Source organism: Aethalodelphis obliquidens, unplaced genomic scaffold (assembly GCF_003676395.1).
Source record: "Aethalodelphis obliquidens isolate GAN/ISIS:26980383/991018 unplaced genomic scaffold, ASM367639v1 scaffold39, whole genome shotgun sequence".
In the NCBI taxonomy this organism is placed as follows: Eukaryota; Metazoa; Chordata; class Mammalia; order Artiodactyla; family Delphinidae; genus Aethalodelphis; species Aethalodelphis obliquidens.
The window spans coordinates 11,766,174-11,789,487 of NW_020837983.1; the positions used below are offsets into that span (position 1 = coordinate 11,766,174).

Genomic DNA, 23,314 nt, shown 5'->3' on the forward strand with positions numbered 1-23,314 from the left:
GGCTACCAAAAGCTGAAAGAGACAGGAAGATTCTTCCCAAGAGCCTCTGGAAGGAATGTGGTCCTGCCAACAACTTGACTGCAAACTTCTAGTCTCCAGAACTATGAGAGAATAACTTTCTGTTGTTTTAAGCCACCCAGTTTTTGATACTTTGTTATGGCAGTTCTAGGAAACTAATACAGCACCTATCAAGTTGATACTGTTTTTACCCTGTATAACATGATAATACAGAAATTATCCACTTTGCTCCTAAAGCTACCTCAGTTGCATCACATTTAAGACTGTCTGCATCCCACCTAGACGTCTGTCATTGGTGGCAAAGATGGTATCTTATTTTTTGTTATATCCCTACAACCTGGTGCAGTGCCAGGTACAGAGTAGGTACTCACTAAATGTTTGTTGATTTGAATACCTACAGGCCTTCTCTGTCAACCCATAAGGCTAGCCAGGAGGTCTCCTTTCCAAGATGTTTTTTTTTGACTTCAAGTTCTGCTAGGTGAAGTTCATTTGTCCATCCTTTCTTCTTCCCTTCCTTCCTTCCTTCCTTCACTCCTCCCTCCAACAAATATTCATTGGACACATACATGTGCATTGCACAGTTCTAAACACTAGACAAATAGCAGTGAACAAAAGAGAGAAAAATCCTTGCCATCTTGAAGACTTACATTCTAATGGGGGAGAAGGATCTAGGATCTGAAATTGCAAATCACCTTATGTCTAAATGACATAAGTAGCAGGACAGGATAACAGAATGTATTTTGGGAATGGTTTCCATGGGTTATTTGGCCAGCTGTGGTCTGGTGGCCTCCTTTCCAACAACCAAAGGCCCCAGCTGAACAGCTGCACTGTTCTTATCCAATTTTTAAATTCCTCTCCTTCCCTAAGTGGAAGAGTGAAGGGGGGATATAATAAGGGGAAAAACCAAACTGTCCAGGAAGAGAGTTGAGAAGACAGAATGGGAATAATAATTCTCCTACAATGCATTTAAAGCCAACCCTTCCTGAGCTGTGCCAGGCTAATTACCTTACCTGTTGTTAATATCTTTATTGTTATTAAATCATTATGTTGACAACATAACTGCATAATAATAATGGCTACCCAGTACTGAGAGTTTGCTATGTGCCAGGAAGTGGTCTAGACACTAACCAATTTGATCCCACTCACTCCTGAGACAAGTACTATTATTTTTCATTTCACAGATGAAGAGCTGGACGCTTAGAGAGGTAAAGTCATTTGCTCCAAATCCCACAGTTAGTAAAAGGCAGAGTCCAGACACATGTCAGTATGTTGGACTCCAAAGTCCTGGCTCTTCCCCTGTTCTCAGGGAACACCCCACACACCTCCCCAAGAGAAAACATTAGCTGGCTAGGCCTGCCCAGCCTGTACAGCCTTCAAACAGGATTTCCTTCCACAAAAATGTTCTTCTCAACAATGGACCCTCTTGCTGCCCCTGTCCCTTTTATCAGTTCACTGTGAGTGTTTTTTTCTAGCCCCACTGCCCCAGTGCTCTGTCTCCCCTGGTTACTGGTGTAACAGATATCTGGTGTGATATTTGCTGGATTTCAGTGGTCATGGTCTCTCTATCTTTCCCAGCACCTCTCAGCCTTTTAATTCTCTCCTCATTATTTAAGCCAGCACGGAGCAATTTTCAAGACGTCCAATTACAAGTGCATAGAAGGAACTGGGTCCATAATTAATTAGTTATTCCAGGACACAACAAAGCAAAAGCAAAGCCAAGAGTGTGGAAAGCCCTGAAAAGTGAAACTGCAGGAGGAAAATTTACACATTCCAGGACCCTTCCCCAAGAGGGACAAAGAATCGAACAATATGGTCACTCAGATTCCAAGCTTCTCCACCTATCTTGGGATTGAACAGACATTAATCATTGGATGACAATCCCAAGTGGAACATCTTCCCCCCCAGGATGAACAGCTGCCTGCGTTTTAGGGGTGAACTGATTCTTTCCCCATTGTTTTCATGCAGGAAGGTTAGCCTCTCTTTTCTCCCACAATTGTTCAAGCCACTGCAGAGACAGTCTTTCCTTTAAGATGGCTCCAACCCCTGGGATTTCTTGCTCTTCATCAGAGCGGAAGTCAAATTAGAACACCATAATTTAAGACACCAAGCTAGGATGACTTTGGAGGCAGAGAAAGAGAAGATAGTAAAAGAATGCCAGGATTCTCCAATGTATAGTTACTATTTTAACTTGGAGAAGAAAGGAGGGCTTAGGTAGAAGTGCATCCAGATCAAATTCTCCCCAGAGACAAACTTGTTCTCCAATACGCATGATAAAGGGTAAATGACAGGGGAGTGCTAGCACTGTTATTAGTGAAACTATTAAATTTTCATTAGGAGGAAATAGGGATTATGTTCGTTTTTAGTTATTATGGACTCTATCAGCGCCTGAAAGATCAGAGCCAACAAAACAAGAAGTCTGAAGAGTATTACAGCAAGTTCCCACATCTTACAGGGGTGCTATCGCTACCGTCACATACTTGCCAGCAGTGAAAATTAGAAGCCTTATATAGAACATTAGAGTTGTAGGAATCTTTTACTACTTTTTCTTACCTGCAGCCTAATTTCTTTTTGGTTCTACACTGGGCTAATGCCAGCTTTCAGGGCTGATCTCTGTACTTAAGGGAATATACCTAAACCTACAGCCGCCAAGCCACAGTCTAAGCACTTTGCTAATACCATGACAATGGATACAAGCAATGTTAGTTGGAAAGGAAAATAAAAATACCTGCCAGGACATTTATAAGACATACTACTTGCTTTTGCTGTTCCTGCTCAAAAGAGTAAATACTATGATGCATGTTGCTAAGCAATGTTGCATTTTCAGTCCTCAATAACTCCATTAGTAACAAAGGATGCCTTGCTTCTGTGATAATCAGCCTCAGCAACCATGGCTTCCAACGCAAGGCAAAAGTGATTACTGCAAATATTTATCCTTCTGATTCAAAGATAACACTTTTTAGGGATCCTGTGTGAGAGTGACTGACTCTGCAGGACAGTCCCAGATCTTATATTGATGACAACCCTTTGGTTTACAGATGCTGGAAGGTTTCTCAGAGTAAACTGTCAACTAATAGCTTCTCACCCTTTTCCCCCAGTTACCCAGCATTCCCTGGTTACCCAGGATTCCTTGGTTACCCAGCATTCTCTAGTTACCCATCATTCATAGTCATCTGATATTCCCCAGTTACTCAGCATTTCTCAGCTATGAAGTATTAGGCAGAGACAGTCTGCAAGAAAATAACGTCTTCAGCAGGATTCTACCAATGGAATCTCTACTTATAGGAGCAATGCAGCAAAAGACACTACTCTATGAAAGTTAAAACACAGAATCTGGAGCCAGACTCCCTGAGGTGAATCTCAACTACACAGTTTCTTATTGAAGTGACTTTGGCAAATTAATGTCTTCATGCCTCTGTTTTCTCACCTGCTATTGCAATGATTAGATAAGCTGATGTGTGTAAAGTGCTTAGAACGGTGCCTCCTTCTGGAACATTCTAGGTCTGAGGCAGAGCTACAAAAGTGTTTGTGAGTCTTCAAACACCTCCCCAATCAAAACAAGTAAATTCCACAATTTGTGAAGGAGGGAAAAGCTGACTCCAGAATGCACCTTACGATCTGTATTTACTGCTTTTATGTTTCAGAGGAAGAAGCTAGAAATTGCCAAAATTTGAATTCCTATAACATCAGACTGTGACTAATTATGGTTCTGGTCATATGCCATATGTTTCCCAGAAATAACAAATGTTCCATGGAAAAGTAAGTGGCCAATAATGGTGAGAAAAACATATAGTAAATGTTCTTGTTTTTCTTGGCTGTCAATTTTAATATAATGAAATAGTCAAAGAAAAACATGAACATTCAACAGCAACTACTTCTTACCACTTCAGAAAGACACTCTTGAACTACTAAAAGTTAGAAATCTATGTTCAGATAGCATTGTCAAGTATTCTGAATCTCTTACATTTTAAATTTTGAAAAATGTTACTCAAATTCCAGGTGTTTTCCCCAGTAGAATTTACAGTGGTAGATGTTAAACTAACTCCATGTGATTCTCATTTTCAAAAATACAATTCTGGACTGCTTAAGAGTTTCAATGTATCCCCCCTTGAGCTGCATAAGAGAAAGCCATTTTGGTTTCAAATATAGTTTTGTTTCTGTGGGGTTTTTTTCTATGAGGAATATATTTCTCTTAGACAATTTCTCAATATTGCTATTTAACAGGCAAAGTGTTTTAGATTTCTTTTAAGCTCCATTTAGTTTACTTAAATGAAGTTGAATACAGTGAGTTTCTGCAACTATTTAGGGAAAGAAAATTAAATTATTGATTAAGTGAGCTTCATTTATAAAGCCTATACCAGCACTAGCAGGCTGGGCGTTTCATTTCAGTAGATTTTTTACTAAAGAACATGTGTTTTTAAAATAAAACAGTCTGATATTCTCATTCATACAGGTTAGGCATGATAATCCTATAGGTGCTAAAAAGTGATCACGATCTGATCCAAGCTACTTTGGTGCTTTTAGGTGCTGTTATCTGTAATATGATACTTCTACGTGGAATAAGTGTGCTTACTATGTGACAGGCAATGCCAGGTGCTAGAATTATAATGATGAAAAAGCAGACCTGGGCCCTGTCCTCATAGAGCTTATAGTCTCGGGCAGAGCTAACTAAAGTGTGGTCTGTGGACCAGCAGCACCTCATGAACTATTCTTATCAGCAACAGCACAAGTACAGAGATCGCGAGTAATTGTTCAGACAGTTTTACAGCATTGGACACAGATGCACTACTCAAATGTGTGATCAAGTGGACTTGGCTCATTGAATGGGGTTTAGACCAGATCAGATATGCGAATTTCACAGGGCGAGATCTAAGTACTGGTCATAGACAAGAAGATACATATTGTCCTGTAATAAACTGGAAATTTAAAAAAAATCTAGTCCTTCTCATAGGTAGTTTGAGGAACACTAGTGTAGTGCTTTCCAAACATTATAGGAGAGAGAGAGAGATTAATTCCAACTGAGAAAATTTGGGAAAATTTCATGGAAGAAATGGTTCTTAAGCATGGATTGGAATCTAAGGGGTAGAGAGCGTAGCATGAGAGCACTATAAAGGTAGAAAAATGCAAGGATGCCCTGGGCAACCTAGTTCATTGCAGCTGGAGTGTGATATGGAGACAGGGGCAAATGGAGGTAAAGGAGATACCTCTGAAGAGATCGATTGCAGTCCAGTTAGTAGAGGGCTTTAAGTGCCATGAAAAAGAATTAGAACTTTATTTTTGAGACAACTAGAAGTTCTTAAATATTCCTGAACATAATAGTGACATGAAAGAAGGCTCTATTTAACAAAATAACATTGGTCTCATTTGGGCTAAATAAAACACTTTGAGTCAAGAGGCCTTTAGGTGAAGTAAATAATAACAGTAAAAGGAATTTAAAATCTCTCTCTTAATGGTATCATATATTAGTCATACGTCTAAGTGAATTTATGTAATCTTAAGTCTTCCCAGGCACCACAGCATAGTAAAATACCACTTTAGAAGATTTAATCATGTACGATTAAAGTGATTTTGAAATGCCATTTCTTAGCTTAACAGTGACAGAGAGAACACACATTCTTCCCATTTTCAGAAACTTTGAGTAAACCACTGATATTAAGGGAACATTAAACCAATATATTATTGTAATAACTTACACTAAAATGTCAAGTACCATCATCAAAGGATACAAGGGTAGCACTTTTTTCTCTCTGCTGTTTTCGGCTTCCTATAAAACTAGAAATGAACTTGCTGAATGTGCCTCATTCAAGTTTTTATGTGTCACCAAAAGGCTATTAATTCTTGCAGCTGACTGAGTAGGAGTCTTTTGTGGCATTAAGATTCCCATAAATGTATCTTTAAAAAAATAGTTGAGCCACTAAGTAAGTTTTAAACTTTGAGGATAAAATTTTGTCAGGCTTTAACAAATAAAACAAGGGCCTTAAAGTGTAAACCACACCCCCCCCCCGCCTCCCTCCCTGCCTCCCCCCAAAAAACATATTACCGTGTCAGGATTTCACACATTTGGCTGAATAAAAATCTAATTCTGGTTTCTTAACATTATTTTTAATTGTGATGTAAGAACTATAGAATTAGAAAGATACCATCTTGTTAAGCTATGCATTTAGAGTTGGACACATCTGCAACACAACAACAACACAAAAGCTAATGCAGCATGGTGAGTCCGTGATTATGATAGACTAAAGAAATGGCTCTCAACTGAGAATGATTTGGCCCCTTCCAGAAGACATCTGGCAATGTCTAGAGATGGCTGTCAGAACTGAGGGGATACTACTGGTACCAGGTTGCCACTAAACATCCTACACTGCATAGGACAGCCCTTCACAACAAAATTATCTGGTCCAAAATGTTAACAGTGCTGCAGTTAAGAAATCCTGCACTAAAGGATCACACTAGCAACATTTCTATTATTCCTCTTGGATTATATAGAAATAATCACTTTGATTTATGCAATCTAGAAATCAGAAGCAAGGAAGTTCCTGAAGATTAAAACAGATAATTATTATGCCTCCCTTTGATACAATGAACTACTCTCTGATTTTTGCAAACAAGACCTGAAGGTGACCCTCACAGGTGCTCTGGTTTATTAATTCCATCTATGGTAATAATTTATATGCAGATACAAAACACTGTCACCAGGAAATCTTCAAGCAGAAAAGACAGGCACGACTGAAAACTCAAACAAGGTTCCAGATAAGTACTATTTTCTGACTGTAAGTCACTGATGATTTTAAGATGCGCCATCAATTAAATAAGAGCTTTGGGGAATGTGACAAAGAAACATCTCTCCTTAAATGTGTACATTGATTGTAAAATGTGAACCTTTTATAGAGATGGTAAATGTGCAAATTCTATAAAGTATTTTAAGTATATAATAAGATGTTTTAAGCTCTTTTTATAAAAAGAAATAGCAAGACTCTGGAATACTCTCCCTCTGAGATCCTTTTCCATCAGTGTTAGCCTCAGTTATTTTCATTTTTTCCATCGCTCCCCTCCTCCTGCCCCCACCACTCCAGGAAGAGCTGGTAAGGTGCTGGTGAGCAGCGGCCTCACTAGCTCCTCAGAAACAAGAACAAATGCACATCTCTTAGCTTCCCTCTCTTATCTTATTCTCTTGGAATTTCTCCAAAGTCTTTGACTGTGAATTGAGTACTGTAAAGAACACCTGTGCTGAGCATGGTCCTAGATCTGCTGAAGGATATAACTCTATTTAACCAAACAGAGGAATAACCATACATAGATGCAATATGATATACATTTGAAATTATTTTTAAAATTCCATCGAAAGACCACTTAACACCATTTATTCATAAACAAAAATTTACTATAAAACCTATATATTTGCTGCTTGTTCCACTAGAATTTAAGATCCATGTGAACAGGGATTTTTGTCTTGGGTTTACTGGCTGAACGGCTGAATGAATGAATGAATACCGTATCTCCCAAACAGCAGAGTCATTATACAATTGCAAACTCCTTTTATTTTCACAATAATGACAGGAGACGACAGGACTAACTCCATGTTATTAACTACTCATGTTCATTCGTTCATTCATTCATTCTCTACTAAGTCTTTCACAATCTGCCCCTGCCACCTCTCTAGCTTTTCCTGCCCCACCCCGTTCTCCAGCGACACTGGCCTTGGTTCAGTTCCCAGTAAGCTCCAAGCTCCCTTCTACCTCAGGGCCTCTGCCCAGAACATTCTCCTCCCCATTCCCAACCTCTTCAGATTTCTTCAGGGAAGTCTTCCCTGATCACCACTTAGACTAGATGTAGGTAGTGCCTGTATTTTATAGTCTTGGTTTCCCATTTTTCTTTGGTTTTTTTCCCCCCCATCATAGTATTGATCACATTTGTAAAATCTATTTGTGGAATTATTTGATTAACATCTTCCCTACACCCCACACTCAACTGTAGACAGAAACCATCCCTGCCTTGTTCCCCATTAAAATCCCCATCATTTAACACAGTGCCTGTCATACAGCAAGCACTCAATAAGTATTTATTGAATGAGTAAATGAATTAGGTTTCTAGGAACATGATCTTTTATTAAATATATGAGTCCATGTTATACTATATCATTCTCCACTAGGGCTCAAGTTAGTAGGTGCTTAATCAATACTTTTTGGTTAATTGGAATCATCAGTTATCTACTACAAACTGCGTTCTCCTAAGTCTACATGACACTAAAAGAACTTGTTGCAAAATTGCTGAGAAGTCAACTATTCTCTTTCTCTTCTTTTTTCTACAAACTAATAAAAGAGCAGGGTTTTTTCCCATTGAATTTATTAGCTGTTTTGGCGTTGAGAACGAGACTGAGTGAAAAATCGTTGTCAGGGAATCAATTATTTGAATGATCAGTATTTGTCTCTACTTGAAAACATCTGGAAGGATACTTTAATTATCCTTTAGATATTTGGTGTCTTGTGTTCTCAGCCTCTGAGATAATCTCTCCCAATTACTACTCCTGAACGAAAGGTATGCTATTGACAAAGTAGGTTTTTTTGATAGAGGAGGATTTCTGAGACATTGAAATTAAAGAGTAGTAAGCTCCTAGGCTAAGAGGATTAAAATAGCATTTTTTTAAGAGAACAAGGAAAGAGGTCTTTAGTGCAGAAAACCGTAGAAAAAATATAATTCCATGTAATATCATGTAACTGAGAAGCTAGTCACATAGGAAGCGTTGGGGAAGAGTATGGATTTCTTGGGGATCCAGACAAAATAATTCTAGCCTAAGGGAGCTAAAGAGAGATACCCAGACAACAGGAAATCAGAAATGACTGTAAACCTAGAGTCTATTCATATACTTTACTTTAAAATAGCTTCTTTACATATATCTTTCCTATCTATCGTCAGGAACTCTGTCACTAGGTAATTTTTACAAGAGTGTCTGGAATTCTTGAACAAAATTCCAGAAAGCCCAGGAAACTGGGGCAATGTTTGCTAACTTAGGCCATTCCTTTGGAAAGCCCCAGTTAGACAGTTTAGCCTCTGTTTAAGGGGTCGTCCTCGTCTCTGCCTTGCCCATTCCTCTCTCGAGGCAACAGTAGTTGAGCAGGAAGTGGCTCCTTCACTGCCTCAAGAGCTGTTTGGTCAATTTCTTATTCAAATCGTCCTCCTTTGCGTCTGGCAGATGCCTCAAATTTGCAGCACAAACTCCTGTAGCCTCCCCTTGCTCTGCATAAAGCAGAGATGAAGTACAGTATATTTGGGACTCACTCAAGAAGGGAATCTGCAGTGAGGAATCACCTGTCCCTGAGATCACAGACACAGAAGAGAAACTTGGATGCTTGAGGAGGGGCAGAAACAACCAGCCAACAGCAGATATACTGATTCTCTACACCTTCACGTCAAGGGGAAGGGTTCTTATGTTGGATCATAGTCATGCTTTACTGTCTTTGGGGACAAGAATGCACATTTTTCTATTATCCTTTAGTTCGATATCAGAAAGATCCAAGGAACTAATGCAATGGCTACTATCATGTTTAGGGTTGAGATCCATAAGTACTTCAAAATATCTCAAGCTGCCTGATCACTGCCAACTTAAATGCACAATTCTTTCTTGGGCTCCAGGAGAAATGCATTGGGGTTGAGGCTTAGCTATCAATGTCATGAGGGAAAAAAAAAAAAGATTTTGGTTAGCTTGCCTTCAAATATTTTATTACTCTCCTATAGATCTCATTTAAAGAACTGGCCTATCCAATTTGGAATAAAGGCTTTTCACTTTCACTTTCACATTACATCCAGATGAGCCATGTTGCTCACCTAATAATTAAACCATAGAGACTTAATGGGGATGAAGGAAATGGGATGAAAAAGAGCTAAGTACATTTAAGTTTCATTTTATATTGACTTATCTCCCTTCCCTGCAATATCAGCAAAATACAAACTAAAGCTTTGTTCTGGCCCACATTTACTTTAATATTTTTGCCACTTTTTCCTCATATAAAACTATTTGGCCAAGTAAATATTCATGCCTTATTTACAAACAGTCACAAAAAGTATTACCAGGGCTTAAGCGATATCATCTTGCCTACAAATCTTGGCTGGCTCTCATCTGGGGCCATTAGCATATTTTGAAAAATTTCCAAGAAATTCATAAATCAGCAGATTTCCCTTCCTGAAAAGCCAATTTCCTAAACATTCAATGAGATGGCAACAAAGTAGGAAAGTAATAATGTTCCTATCTTAACAGTAAATTCACTACTGTGGGTGCTGCTGCCCTCATTAGAATTTCAAAAGAATCTTTTCTGAATTAGAAAACATTCCATCTACTTGCTGCACAATATCCTCTTCAATTTTCCATACCAAATGAGTAGATTTGGAAAGTAAGGAGGGGCACATAGTTATTGCCTTTTTTTCCAGGAGGCAAGTCAGGTTTTTACTTCTTTATAACTTCTCCTACATTTTTTTAAGTAAATTTCCTTAGCCTTCTATTTAATCAGAGGCACCACAGAAGAGAAAAGAATTTTTACAAAAGTAGAATGGCGGCATAGTTTTCTTTTTGGTAACATACAAATTCATCTACAGTTAAAAATGGAAATGTATACTTCACAACAAAGTTTTCATGGCAGATATAAATTACCATCTTCTATTTAACAAATACCAAAAACATATAAACACACAACAACTTAACTAGGATGCAACATCTTTGCATTCTGAATCATAATTTACACAATTTAAAACCCAGGCATTTGAGAGGTTAAAAAAGTAACTCACAATACGCAGTCACGCAGCGCCTCGGATCTCAGAGCCTTCTGCAGTTATCACGACAGATTTTATCACCCGCAGTTCTCTGGCCCTGCGACTGAAATCACTCATAATTAATGAATAACTTACTTGAATACTTGACAGCTCAGTAAGCGGTTTATGTAAGGCCGTTACTTTTATTTCTTCTGTAGTTGCCTTTGCAAACAGGAAACAGGAAACACACCTACAAGAACACTGACATATCTCAGCCTAATTGGTCTTTGCCTCAAAGTACTCAGGGGTAAATCTTGTACCGCAGGGGTGATAAATACAGTCCCTAAAAGAGCAAGACTCAGGTCCTGGCATGTCAAAGTTTAAAATCCTTTAGACAGATGCCATGCAGGAAATGTATAACAAGCTTTCTTAGTAATATTCAGGCCTTATGGCCTTAATCCTGGAAGGACTATAAATTTCAGAATATATATTTATATATATATATATAATACTTATAAATATGTATATACATGTGTGTGTATATATAAACATAAACATATAATACGCTAAGTAATATATTATATAAAATATATACATTATTTAAAATAATAAACATTAAAATAATCTATATAATTTTTTCCTGGAATAGATGTGGAAACTATCATTCAGGAATCTTTTGGCTACAAATAACAGAAAACCCAACTCAAACTCACTTAAATAAATAACAAGACATGGAAATATTTTGGTTCATTGAGCTGGGGAAGAAAAACCTGGATGTAGGGTTGGTTTCTGGAAAACAGGGGTTCACTATGTATATCATTTGACTCTCTGCAATTCTCTTAGCATGGCATTCTCTGTAGATTGACTTCATCTTGTGGCTGCCTTTCCTCATGGTGCAAAAATATAGCTTCAGCAGTTTAAGACCACACATCCATCTCCCAAGAGTGTAGTGTTAGCATGCTACCAGTCTCAAGCTCTGAAGTCATTCTGACTGCCCATCACTGAATGTCACGATACTTTGCTGAATGACTTTAATCTAGCCTTACCCTTAGAGGAGAGGGTAAGGAAGGACACTCCGAAGAAAAATCACATGGAAAGGCATTCAGATTACTAAGAGGAAGAGAAAAGGAGGAAAGGAGTATTGGAGGAAATCAACAAATGTCCACTACAACAATGTTCGGCAATAATCTGAATCTGAAGACTGGTGTTTGAGGATGTGTATCTATGAAAACACTGGATCTTGGTCTATCCAAAGATGTCTGAAAGAGAATGAGCTGAGGTTTAAGAGATATTGATTACCCAAGTCTTTGCATTTAGTAAGACTTTCTATTAACAGTAGGTTTGCTCTCTGAGAAAATAGTTCAGAATGTTTCCACTTTGTTTATGAAACACATTTTATAATGTATGAAATGCTCTTGCATGTGATCTTCCGTTTTGTTATCCAAACAACCCTGCTAGGGGGATAGGCAATCCTGGCAGGAGCTTAGAGAGCGGGGCAGACACTGCTGGTTAACTATCCAACACCCAGTCTACCCTCTGTCCTAACTGAACCTTGATTTTGCTCAGGGCAGCAATTTGCCCTGTTTAAACTACAGCTAAGGATGGGCAGGCGGAACAGTTTGGGCCTTGGAGATGTAAGCTGGAGGTGCTAGGTAGAGCTCCTGGAAAAGCTCTTTTAAAGGGCTCTGGCATTTGCTTTTTGCTCTTTGCCCTTCCTGTTCCTATGCCTGAAACTGAGCAGAGACTTGCCAACAGAAAGCGCTGCTGGAAGCAGTGCCAGGACAGGAAAAGGTGAACTGTAATTGACCAACTGCTGGAGTCTCCCTGGGGACAACTCTGAGAGTTAAACACTCCAGGGGGACACAGTCACTGTGGGGGGTCCTTACAATACTGTGAGATTTACTTCCCGGAGCTCTACCAGATGTCCACAGTAAATACCAGAGAAAAATCCCCTCAGGCTTCTGGAAGGGGGAGGGGAAAATGAACATTTTTTGATATGCCATAACACTCTGTTCTTGCCCTCAGGGGAAACTAGTTAACCAGAGCCTAACCTGCTAGAATATCCTCAGAGCCTAACTGACCTGGGGAAGGGAAATACTCAGCTCTAGACTCCTCTAGGCTTCCACTGTGGGAGAAGGGAACTGCTCAACTGCAGCCCACTCTAGCCATCCTGTCCCACCTAAGCGAGGAGAAAAAAACTGAGAAATACTTGTGAACTTGGCAGTCCAAAGGCACAGGCTCACCAAAAGACTGAGACCTAATTGTAGGATGCATAGAACGCTTCTTTCCCCTGAAAACTCGCTACCACATTCCTCGAGATCTATTTACAGCAGTTCCTTCTACCCGGTACATCATGTCTGGCTATCAAGAAAAAAATTATAAGGCATACCAAAAGAAAAGAAAAGGCCACACAATTTTTAGAGACAGAGCATCAGAACCAGCATGGCAGGGAAGTTGGAACTGAAAGATAACAGAGCTCTCACAAAGGTTGGAATAATTTACTGAGCCAAAAGTTAAGGAGGAGCCATACCTAAAGATCAATTCCAGAGGGATTAAGGACTTAGCTGAAAAAGCAAAATGTTAAAACTTGTAGAAGAAAACATAGGATAACATCTTTCTGACCTCCAAATGGGAAGAGTTCTTAAGGCTAAGTCCGAAAGTGCTAATCACAAAAGGAAAGATTGATAAATTTGCCTACTCTACTATTAAGTTCTTCTGTTTATCGCAAGGTACAATAAAGAAAGAAGACATGCCAATATCTGAGACAAGTTTGCAACCTGTGAAATCAGCAAAAGACCGGTATTCAGATTATATAAAGAAATGTTACAAATCAGTAAGAAAAAGACAACACAATAGAAAAATGAGCAACAGATCTGACACCTCCCAGAGAAGAAAAATATGAATGGTGAACAGTTTGCTTTCTTCCTTTCTGATCTGCTTTTAATTTTCTCTTCTTACTTTATTGCAACGTGTAGAACTTCCAGTTCTATGTTGAATAGGAGTTGTGAAAGAGGGCATCCTTTGCCTGCTCCTGATCTTATGAGGAAAGGATTTAGTTTTTCACTGTTAAGTATGCCACAACTACTGAGACCACCTGCCACAACTACCGAAGCCCGTGCACCCAGAGCCCACGCTCTGCAACAAGAGAAGCCACCGCAATGAGAAGCCCTCACACCACAATGAAGAGTCGATCCCGCTCGCCACAACTAGAGAAAAGCCCGCACGCAGCAATGAAGACCCAACAGGGCCAAAAATAAATAAATAAAATAAATAAATTTATTAAAAAAAGAAAACTAAGTCCTTTGATAATCTAAATCAGGGGTCTGCTACAGGCTAGATAATAAACATTTTCAGCTTTGCAGACCATACAGTCTCTGCTGCAACTACTCAGTTCTGCTGTTGTGTCACCAAGGCAGCCTAGATGACACAAAAACAAATGAGCAGGCCTATGTGCCAATAAAACTTTACCTACAAAAACAGGCAGTCAGTGTGCGAGTCATTGTTTGCCAACCCCCAACCTAAATCAAGCTTCTGGTGAACAACTGGCTTCATATTTTCTTTCCAAACTCTTATCTTTCATTGTGGTCACTTGATTAGAAAGGATACCAGAATTTCATTTGATATGGTCTTTTCTTTTTTCACAAGGTTATAATTAAACCAAATTCAGGACCCCAAGTGGATGAGGGGAAATCAGGAGTGGGTACTGGAAGCTCTCCCTGGGACTTTCCCCCCAGCCCTGTGGACACCACCCCAGGGTGGGGGCAGGGCAAGGCCAATGGAGTGAGGAGCTCACTCTCTTTGGGCACAAATTTTAACGGGGGGCACCAAAAACTCAGTAATCAAAGTAAATATATTAATGCAATACTTTAGAAAGTCAACATTGTTTTCAATTGACGTTTTGTTCGTCATAGGTATTTTTGCATTTTGAGTTTTTAAAAAAAATATTGCATTAAACATTATTTTATGGAGTTTTATGGTGCCTTCTTTAATTTTGTGACAAAGCGAGTGCCCTAGTCACCTCCCTCCCCCTTCCTCAGAACCAGCCTCATGTCACCCTATGGGTGCGTTATCAGCACCCACTGCCTTTCAGAGGATGATGTACACCTTTTTAATGTTACCTTTGGACTAGATCATTCCTCTGGGCTGCTTTGATACCATTTCGGTTACCGGACCTGCCTCATACACAGACAGATTTGAAGCGTGTGGAAACTCTTGTACCTGAATGTCTAGAGTCACTTCTTGAGGGACATGTTAAGGTGAAAAGGAAACTAACATTTTATAAAATACACACTAAGTCCCAAGTGACACTAGGGTAAGGGACTTTCTAACCATCATTGCTCATGACAAGCCAATGAGATTTTGTATACATTCTTTTGTATGAATGAGGAAATGGAGGCTCAATAAACGAGGATTACAGAAAATATTAAAGCCAGGTGGAAGCTTCCTGCTACAACTCATTACCTATCAGAAAGCTAACACTGTGGACATAGGTAAGGCACCTTTTGCCTCTCTCCCTAACATTTGCACAGAACCTCTCTCATGCATAAAGAGCATTCCAGTGCTTCATCTCATTTGAGCTTCATGATAAACCTGGGAAGTAAAAGTCTCATATGTAAGACATGCTAGCATGGACTCATCAATTCTATTATATGGATGAGGACATACTCAGAAAGGTTAAGAAACACAGCCCAACGTCACCAGCTAATGAGTGGCAAAACTGGAATTATAAACCTAGGTCATCTGAGGCCTGGTGAGTTGTATCCTTCCCACCCTGGAGGAGCACCCCCAGCATAGGTATCTTTGACCCAGTACCACTCATGTTCATATCATAGAGAGTTCCCAAAAGGAATAATATCTGGGACTAGAAATTCTGATAGAAGGAAACTAGCACATAAGGGAAGGATCCTGAAGTATTGAGTGCTATCTACCCTGATAAGGAAGAGCTGAGGTAAACAGGGGGTTAAGGGAGTGGAGGGAGCGTTAGGAACCCCTGGAAGGATGGAGGCATGATGAGGCTCAGAAGGACAAGGCCGACCTTGGCCTGCTTCACCCCTTTGCCAAGGGTCATCCTCTTGGTGCTAGGATTCATTGTAATTGTAATTAAAGCAATTGTAATCCATCAATGCAACTTCTGCTCAAACCTCCCAATCTTTCTGAAGATGTGGTACATATATACAATGGAATATTACTCAGCCATTAAAAAGAATGAAATAATGCCATTTGCAGTAAAATGGATGGACCTGGAGATTGTCATACTGAGTGAAGTAAGCCAGACAGAGAAAGAGAAATATTGTATGATATCGCTTATATACAGAATCTAAAAAAAAAAAAAGATACAAATGAACTTATTTACAAAACAGAAACAGTCTCACGGCCTTAGAGAACGAACTTATGGTTACTTATGGTTATGGGGAGGCGGCGGGGGGAGGGAGGAAGGCGGGGAGGGATGCTTAGGGAGTTTGGGATTGGCATGTACACACTGCTATATTTAAAACGGATAACCAACAAGACCTACTGTATGGCACAGGGAACTCTGCTCAATATTCTGTAACAACCTAATTGGGAAAAGAATTTGAAAAAGAATAGATACATGTGTATGTATAACTGAATCACTTTGTTGTACACCTGAAACTAACACAACATTGTTAATCAACTTTTATTTTTACTTTCTATAAAATAAAAAGTTAAAAAAAAAAAGAAAGCAAAACAGCAATTTCCAGCGTCTAGTTCCCATTTGCCACAGGTGCCACCAAGATTTTGTGATCAGAAGGAACACCATCCGAACACAGGGCACAGAGGAGACCGTTCAGATGGGGGAGAAGGCTCAGACCAAAGTGAGGACCGGATACAGGAGCTGAGGAGAGGCGCAGGAGGCATTAGGATATCACTTCTAGCCCAGAGCCAGGGAGAAAATGGCAGGTGCTCCACTTTGGAAAGAAATCACATTTCATGTTACTCCAAACAACCTCCAGGGATGTATCAACCCACATGAGAGGTCACACCTGGTATTATATCTCTGTAATGAGATGTACAACAGGCACTTTCAAGTGTTTAAAGTACTTGAATGTGCAAAGTTTCACAGTTGGTCACATGTTCATAACAGCTATGTGCCTCTTTCATTGGGGGAGCTGCCACGCCATGCTGGGATTCCACAGGGCAGCATGGCTTCCCCATTCATCAAAATAGAGCTGCTGAAAGAATCCTCTGGCAATTTTAACTACACAAAAATAGAAGACACCCCAGGCAGAGTGTGAGAGACCAATCTTGTAAACAGCAGGATGGTAAGGTATAAACAAGAATGGAAAGAAAACATACAGCCTTTAAAAAAAAAAAGTTGCTTTTGACAAGGACGATAAGGTGGGAATAAATTGAGCCTCAAATATCTGGAACAAAAGCTCAAAGAAGTGTTAAGTCACAAGCTAGGCGGCTGCAGGAATTTGCAGTGACCCATTCCAATCTGCAAACTCAGCCCTTTTAGCATCAAGCTTGATTTTACGGACCCCTCTTTCAATTTTATATGCTTAGGTTTTTGTTTGTTTGTTTGTTTTTTCTTTTTCTTTCATGCACCACAACCACCATTTTTAAGCAACTTTCCTAAGTCACATCTTTCTTGGTCTCTGACCCCACAAACAATGTTGCTTTGGAGAAAGAACCACAAACCACAATATTTCCATCTTTCATTTGACGGAATCTTGTTCTTGCATGCAGGGAAAATATGTTCTCATACTTGTACTAAGTCTTGTGTTGGTAGAAGATGTAGTGCAGCAAAACTCCAGCATCTCCTGTCCTTTCAATCTTTCTACGAATAATTAAGCACTGAGCATGTGCTCTAGACAGTGGCCTGGGGATAACAGGGATGAACTGTCAGAACCTGGGTTTGAGGACCACACAGTCCAATGGAGGAAAGAGACTCAGAAGTAAACAGTTATGAAAAGGTGTGAAGCTACCTTTATCCCTCCACTCTACAGTGATAATGTGCGTGGGTTCCACTCAGACTTTTTCCACTCCCTAGCAGACTGCTTCCAGGCCAAAAATGCCTCTGTAGACCAACCGATCAGGGGATTAGGTACCAGTGGCTAAGCAAGCACAGATATTGGACACTACTCATGTTCTCCTATGAAGGGAGGAGGTCCTTTCTAGGAAGCTATCCTCCATCCTCCTCCACCTCCATCATTGCCTTGCTCTGTATACCTCTTCTCAGCCTCAGACCTCCAAACTGCCTTGCTTGGACTTACAATCCTCCCTAGCTTTAGTTACTATTATTGCGGTCACCCGTGTCATGCATATTTACTATGTGCCAAGAACAGCCCATACAGTCACTTGTTGAATTTTCATGGCATCCTTGGCCTTTGTTATTGTGGTGTTATAAATGAAGGAAATGATCCCCAGGAAATTTTAGACACTTGTGCAAGCCTACACAGCTGACAAGTAGAAAAACTGAGATTAGAAGACAGAACTGTGTGATCAGAAAGACTCTTAAACAGTACACTGGTCTGCTCCACAGGCACATGTGGTCCAACTGCCCTGCTAGGTTATTTACACTATAAGGACAGAGATCACCATTTCCGTTCTTTTAACAGTTCCTATGCAGGTACACCTGTAAGCAAGCAGAGTAGGAATCTCCCTGTGTGGTGTTATTTAAGGGAGGCTAGACAAGGATGGGTTAAAAGTATCTTCACTGTTGCTTATCACAGTGTCTGGAATTTCACCATTGGAGATACATTACTTTGGGTCTTGAAGTCTTTCTGGTTTTCAGGATTTCTCTATTAGAACAAGATTGTCCTAGTAGTGTCATACTCAGCTGAGACCTCAGTGACATCAGGGCCTCAGAGAATGAGTCACAGCAGAGATGCCTAGAAAGGAGCCTGGGATCTGGGAATAGCAAAGTGGTCCTCAGAGGAGGATGAGAGGTCCCAAAGTCAGGAGTGATCATTTTGCTTGGCTGACCCCACTTCTGTGGTCCCCAGCACAGGGCGAGCCAAATGGAGCGTACATAAGTCTCGATCTGAGGAAACACTGTTTTGATCAGGTGTAAGAGTAGGAGACATTGGGCATGGTGACAGGTAGTCATCAAGTTCTGAGGAGCCTGAGCTTTGTGAAGGCGCAAAAGACAAGAGGCAGAATCCTTGCCCTCAAAGTGCTAACAGTCTCTTTGGGGAGAAAAACTATCCCTAGCAAAGAATGGGTAAATAAGACAAGACAGGAATGACCAAGAACAGAATACACGTGTGATAGGAAACTCAGGAAAAGGAGAGCTCAGTGTGGGAGGAGGTGGTGTGGGCATCACTGGGGACACAGGACCCCAAGGACAGTACCAAATAAAGAGATATGATGAATGGGTTGGTGAATGCCTGTCTTATGCCAAAAGAAGACCCAGGTGACAACGAATTGCTACCTCGGTACTCCCAAACAAAGAAATCCAGCTCCAATTTGATCACCATGATGCAAAATGATGTTAAGATGGTCTAGAAACAAAATCTGAAGACAGATATAATGTACAGAGATACTATTTAGAATATATACTACTTCAAATTAAACTCAGGTCTTTCGATAAAAAGATCAAATGGTTGCTCCAATCGTACTATTAAAAAAACCAGAATTTCAGTAATAGGTGAAAATAACAGATTTATATATTAAGGTACATGGTGAATAAATCTGATGAAATCATTAGGCAAGACTAAACCCCTTTAAAACCAGGAAGAAGAGATCTGATGATCACCACAGGCCAACAACATTGACAAATTCCAAGACATTCCCCTGGATTCAGCTCTGATAAGAATGCTTTATGCTGTGACCTTCTAGCCAAAGACTAATGCTCTTCTTCTGGGATTTCACTTAATACTTCCTTCCTAAGCAGGAAAGGTTACTTCTATTTAATCTAACTAATCTTGTATTTTTTTTTAAAAGTTCCCTTTATTTAATTCCTACAAAGAAAACATCTCTAAGGAAGAAAGGAAGGAAGCAAGCAAGCTTTGACCTTTATTTGCTACATGAGCTATTTTACCAATAGCTACAAGTGATTATGTTTTCACTATTCTGAATAACAACCCTTTGCACCCCTTGGCATAAGAGAACCAATAGCTGCAACCTAAGGCTTACTTGTGAGTGAGCAGAAAAATACAGGCAGAAAAAGACTAGAAAAAGGGTGAAGGGTAAGGGAGGAGGAGGCACAAGAAATCATTTCTCCTTTGAGTTTCTTAACTAAATTATTGCAATACATATTTTCTTTTCATGTCAACTTGGCGGCTAATGAGCTTCATTTCCACAAGTTGCTTGTTTTCTTTAAGGTGGCTGTATATCTGAGACAAACTGCAAAGGTCTCTGGTTCAATCTGCAAATAGGTTTGTATTAACCTCCATGGAGATGCACAGACAGTGAACACATTATCCAAACCCACAATTCAGACGCAGGGTCTAACAAAGGGTACTTGTGCTTTATTTCCAGATGCAAGCAGCAGCTTGGCAAATGCAGTTCCAATGACTAAATGTTAGGATTTCTGGGACATTTTGGTCTTATAAGGAGCAATCAGAAAAAAAAAAAAGAAAAAATTGTGTTCCTGAAAATCTGGGTGGTGATTACAAAACTGGAGCAAAATGACAATAGCAGAATTCCTGTATTTACTACTTTATAAGAAAAGGATTCAGAACCCATAAAAAGAAATCAGTGAAAATGGATACTTAATACATTTAAAATATACAAATTTAGAGAGCGAGGCGGAGGGAAAAAAAAAAGAAGAAAATATACAAATTTATAAGCATCATGTAAAATGTATAAATTAAACAGTATCAACCTATTAATAATTATTAGTAGGCAGAGTGTAAAAACGTTAAGTATTAAAAAACTAAACAGTCTCAAAAATGAAAAAAATTAAGTTACAATATGTTAAAAATGAGATATTATTTGGACTTTTATAATGAGAGGGCATAAATGTTGTTGCCACTGAGAACATATTTTTGTGCAAATTTCTTCACGGAAAAGGAAAAAAAAACACCCTAATGGGGAAAACGGTGATGTATTTATGAGCTATCTCCAAATATATTTCTCTGACTCCTTCATCTTCAAATACTCCTCAGAGTTTAAAAATATTCATCCAAGTTCAATATAATGTTGTGTATTTGTGTGTGGAATGAAACTTATTTAGTTACTTCGAGTTGTAGTTTGCTTGAAGGCAACAAGCAAGCATTTCTGATTTGTTCTCCTTTTATTTGGTTTGATCCTCTATGCCCAGCTGCCTGTGTCGGTTTCAAAACTCTCCTGTTGTAGTGGACACACCCTAACGTGACTGCCCAGTGAGACACGCCCTAGGATGACCCCCTCCCCTTGAGTGCAGGCACAACTTGTGACTTGCTCCCAAGCCAAGAGAATACTGCAAAGCCATAGGGGATAGTCACTCCCTTGATTAGGTTACACTATGTAAGTCTCCGTCCTAGCAGACTGGGGTCAGAGATTCTCCTGCTGGCTTTGAAGTCAGCTGCCACGTTGTGACAAGGCCTGTGAGAAGCAATCAGCCACATGGCAAGGAATCCTGAGTGATACCTGGGAGGTGAGAGCACCGCAGGTGACAGCCAGCAAGAAAACAAGAGGCCTCAGTCCTACAACCTCAAGTGAATCCCACCAACAACCAAGTGGACCTAGAAGAAAAAAAAATCGGGCTCCAAAAAGGAACACAACCCAGCCAACATCTTGATTATACCCTTATGAGACCCTAAGCAGAGGACCCAGGTAAGATACACCCAGATTCCCAATCCACAGAAACTGCAGGATAACGGTTACATGTTGTTTTACGCCACTAAGTTTGTTATGCTGTTAAATTTGACAATCCACTTCAAACTCCAATAACAATTATTCTTGCAAAAAAGGTTTGTGTTGCCAGTGCTATTTTCTTCCTCCGTTTGAGGACAGCAGAAATATAACCTAAAGCTTTATAGATGTGTACACCTCTGTCCAATTCAAAACTTTAATGCAGGGCTTCCCTGGTGGCGCAGTGGTTGAGAGTCCGCCTGCCGATGAAGGGGACACGGGTTCGTGCCCTGGTCCGGGAGGATCCCACATGCCGTGGAGCGGCTGGGCCCGTGAGCCATGGCCGCTGAGCCTGCGCGTCCGGAGCCTGCGCTCCACAACGGGAGAGGTCACAACAGTGAGAGGCCCGCGTAACGCAAAACAAACAAACAAAAACTTTAATGCAGAATATAATTCTCCATGTATGAGTCTCAAAACATAAATTAGCTGAACTCAACATTTTTCAAAAAACTATTATATTGGCACTTGAAAATTGGAGAGTATACCTTCAAACCAGTTTTTTTTTAAATGTGCATACTTCATTATTTTTAAAAATAAAGTTTTTAGTTTTGAAAGTTTCATATTTGCAGAATTATTGTGAAGCTAGAACAGAGAATTCTTGTATACCCCGCTCCCAGTTTCCACTGTTATTACACCTTACATTAGGGTGGTACATCTTTCACAATTAGTGAACAAATATTGATACATGTTTATGAACTAAACTCCATACTTTATTCACATTTCCTTAGTCTCTAACTAATGTCCTTTTTCTGTTCCAGGATCCCATCCAAGATACCACATAACAGTTAGCTGGCCAGTTGACTTAGGCTTCTCTTGGTTGTGACAGTTTCTCAGACTTTCTTTGTTTTTGATGACCTTGGCAGTTTTGAGGACTATTCAGGTGTTTTGTAGGATGCACCTCTATTGAAATTTCTCTTATGTTTTTCTCATGATTAGACTGAGGTAATACGTTTTGGGAGGAAGATCACAGAGGTCAAATGCCATTCTCATCTCACATGATGTGAAGGATACCTACTATCAATATGGCATATCTCTGTTAATGTTAACCTTGACTACCTGGCTTGAGGTAGTGTTTGTCAGGTTTCTCTATTGTAAGTTACTCATTTTTAAAAAAAAATCTCACTCCCTTTCCATACTGTGCTCTTTGGAAGAAAGAAACTCTGTGTAGCCCCATCCGGAATTATGCTTTACCTCCCATAAAGCAGAGTATCTACATACATTATTTGGAATTTTTCTGCATAAGAGATTTGTCTATTTTCCTCATATATTTATCCAATCATTTATTTATATCAGAATAGATAGTTATCAGATTTGGGTTATACCTCAATACTAGTTATTTATCTTGTGGTTCAAATTGTTCCAATTTTGGCCACTGGGAGAACTTTTAGTTGGCTCCTATATCCTTTCAACATACATTGTGTCACAGTCATCATTACGAGATTTTGTTTTTGTTTTACCTTTTTTCTTTTAGTACTTTCTGGCACTATAAGATACTCCAGGCTCATTTTGCATATTTCTTGCCCCAGTCCTCAATCAGCCACTTCTCTGGTTCTTTTTATTGGGAAATAATATTGAAACCAGGATTTGAGTGGTAGATATATTTATTGCTACTAGAGCATTATTGCTTCTAGGCTAAACCAGTTTTTCAATCTCTAAATCTGGAACCTCAAAATATCCCTATATGTTTAATATATTTTAATTTACTCAACAAACATTTTATAGAGATTACCACATGCCAGGCATTATTTTAAGCATTTTG

The 23,314-nt window shown here is 39.6% G+C and overlaps 1 protein-coding gene across 3 annotated transcripts in view; it reads right to left on the minus strand.

Moving 5' to 3' along the window:
- NCALD (neurocalcin delta) overlaps window positions 1–23,314 on the minus strand; it is a 294,261-nt gene that overhangs the window by 160,109 nt on the left and 110,838 nt on the right. The window contains exon 3 of one of the 3 annotated variants that reach the window (XM_027131541.1): window positions 10,792–10,879. The gene's annotated coding sequence lies outside the window, so the exon portion shown is untranslated. Of the gene's footprint in view, window positions 1–10,791; window positions 10,979–23,314 lie in introns of those variants that run through there. The other 2 variants (XM_027131542.1, XM_027131544.1) reach the window with 2 other exon arrangements.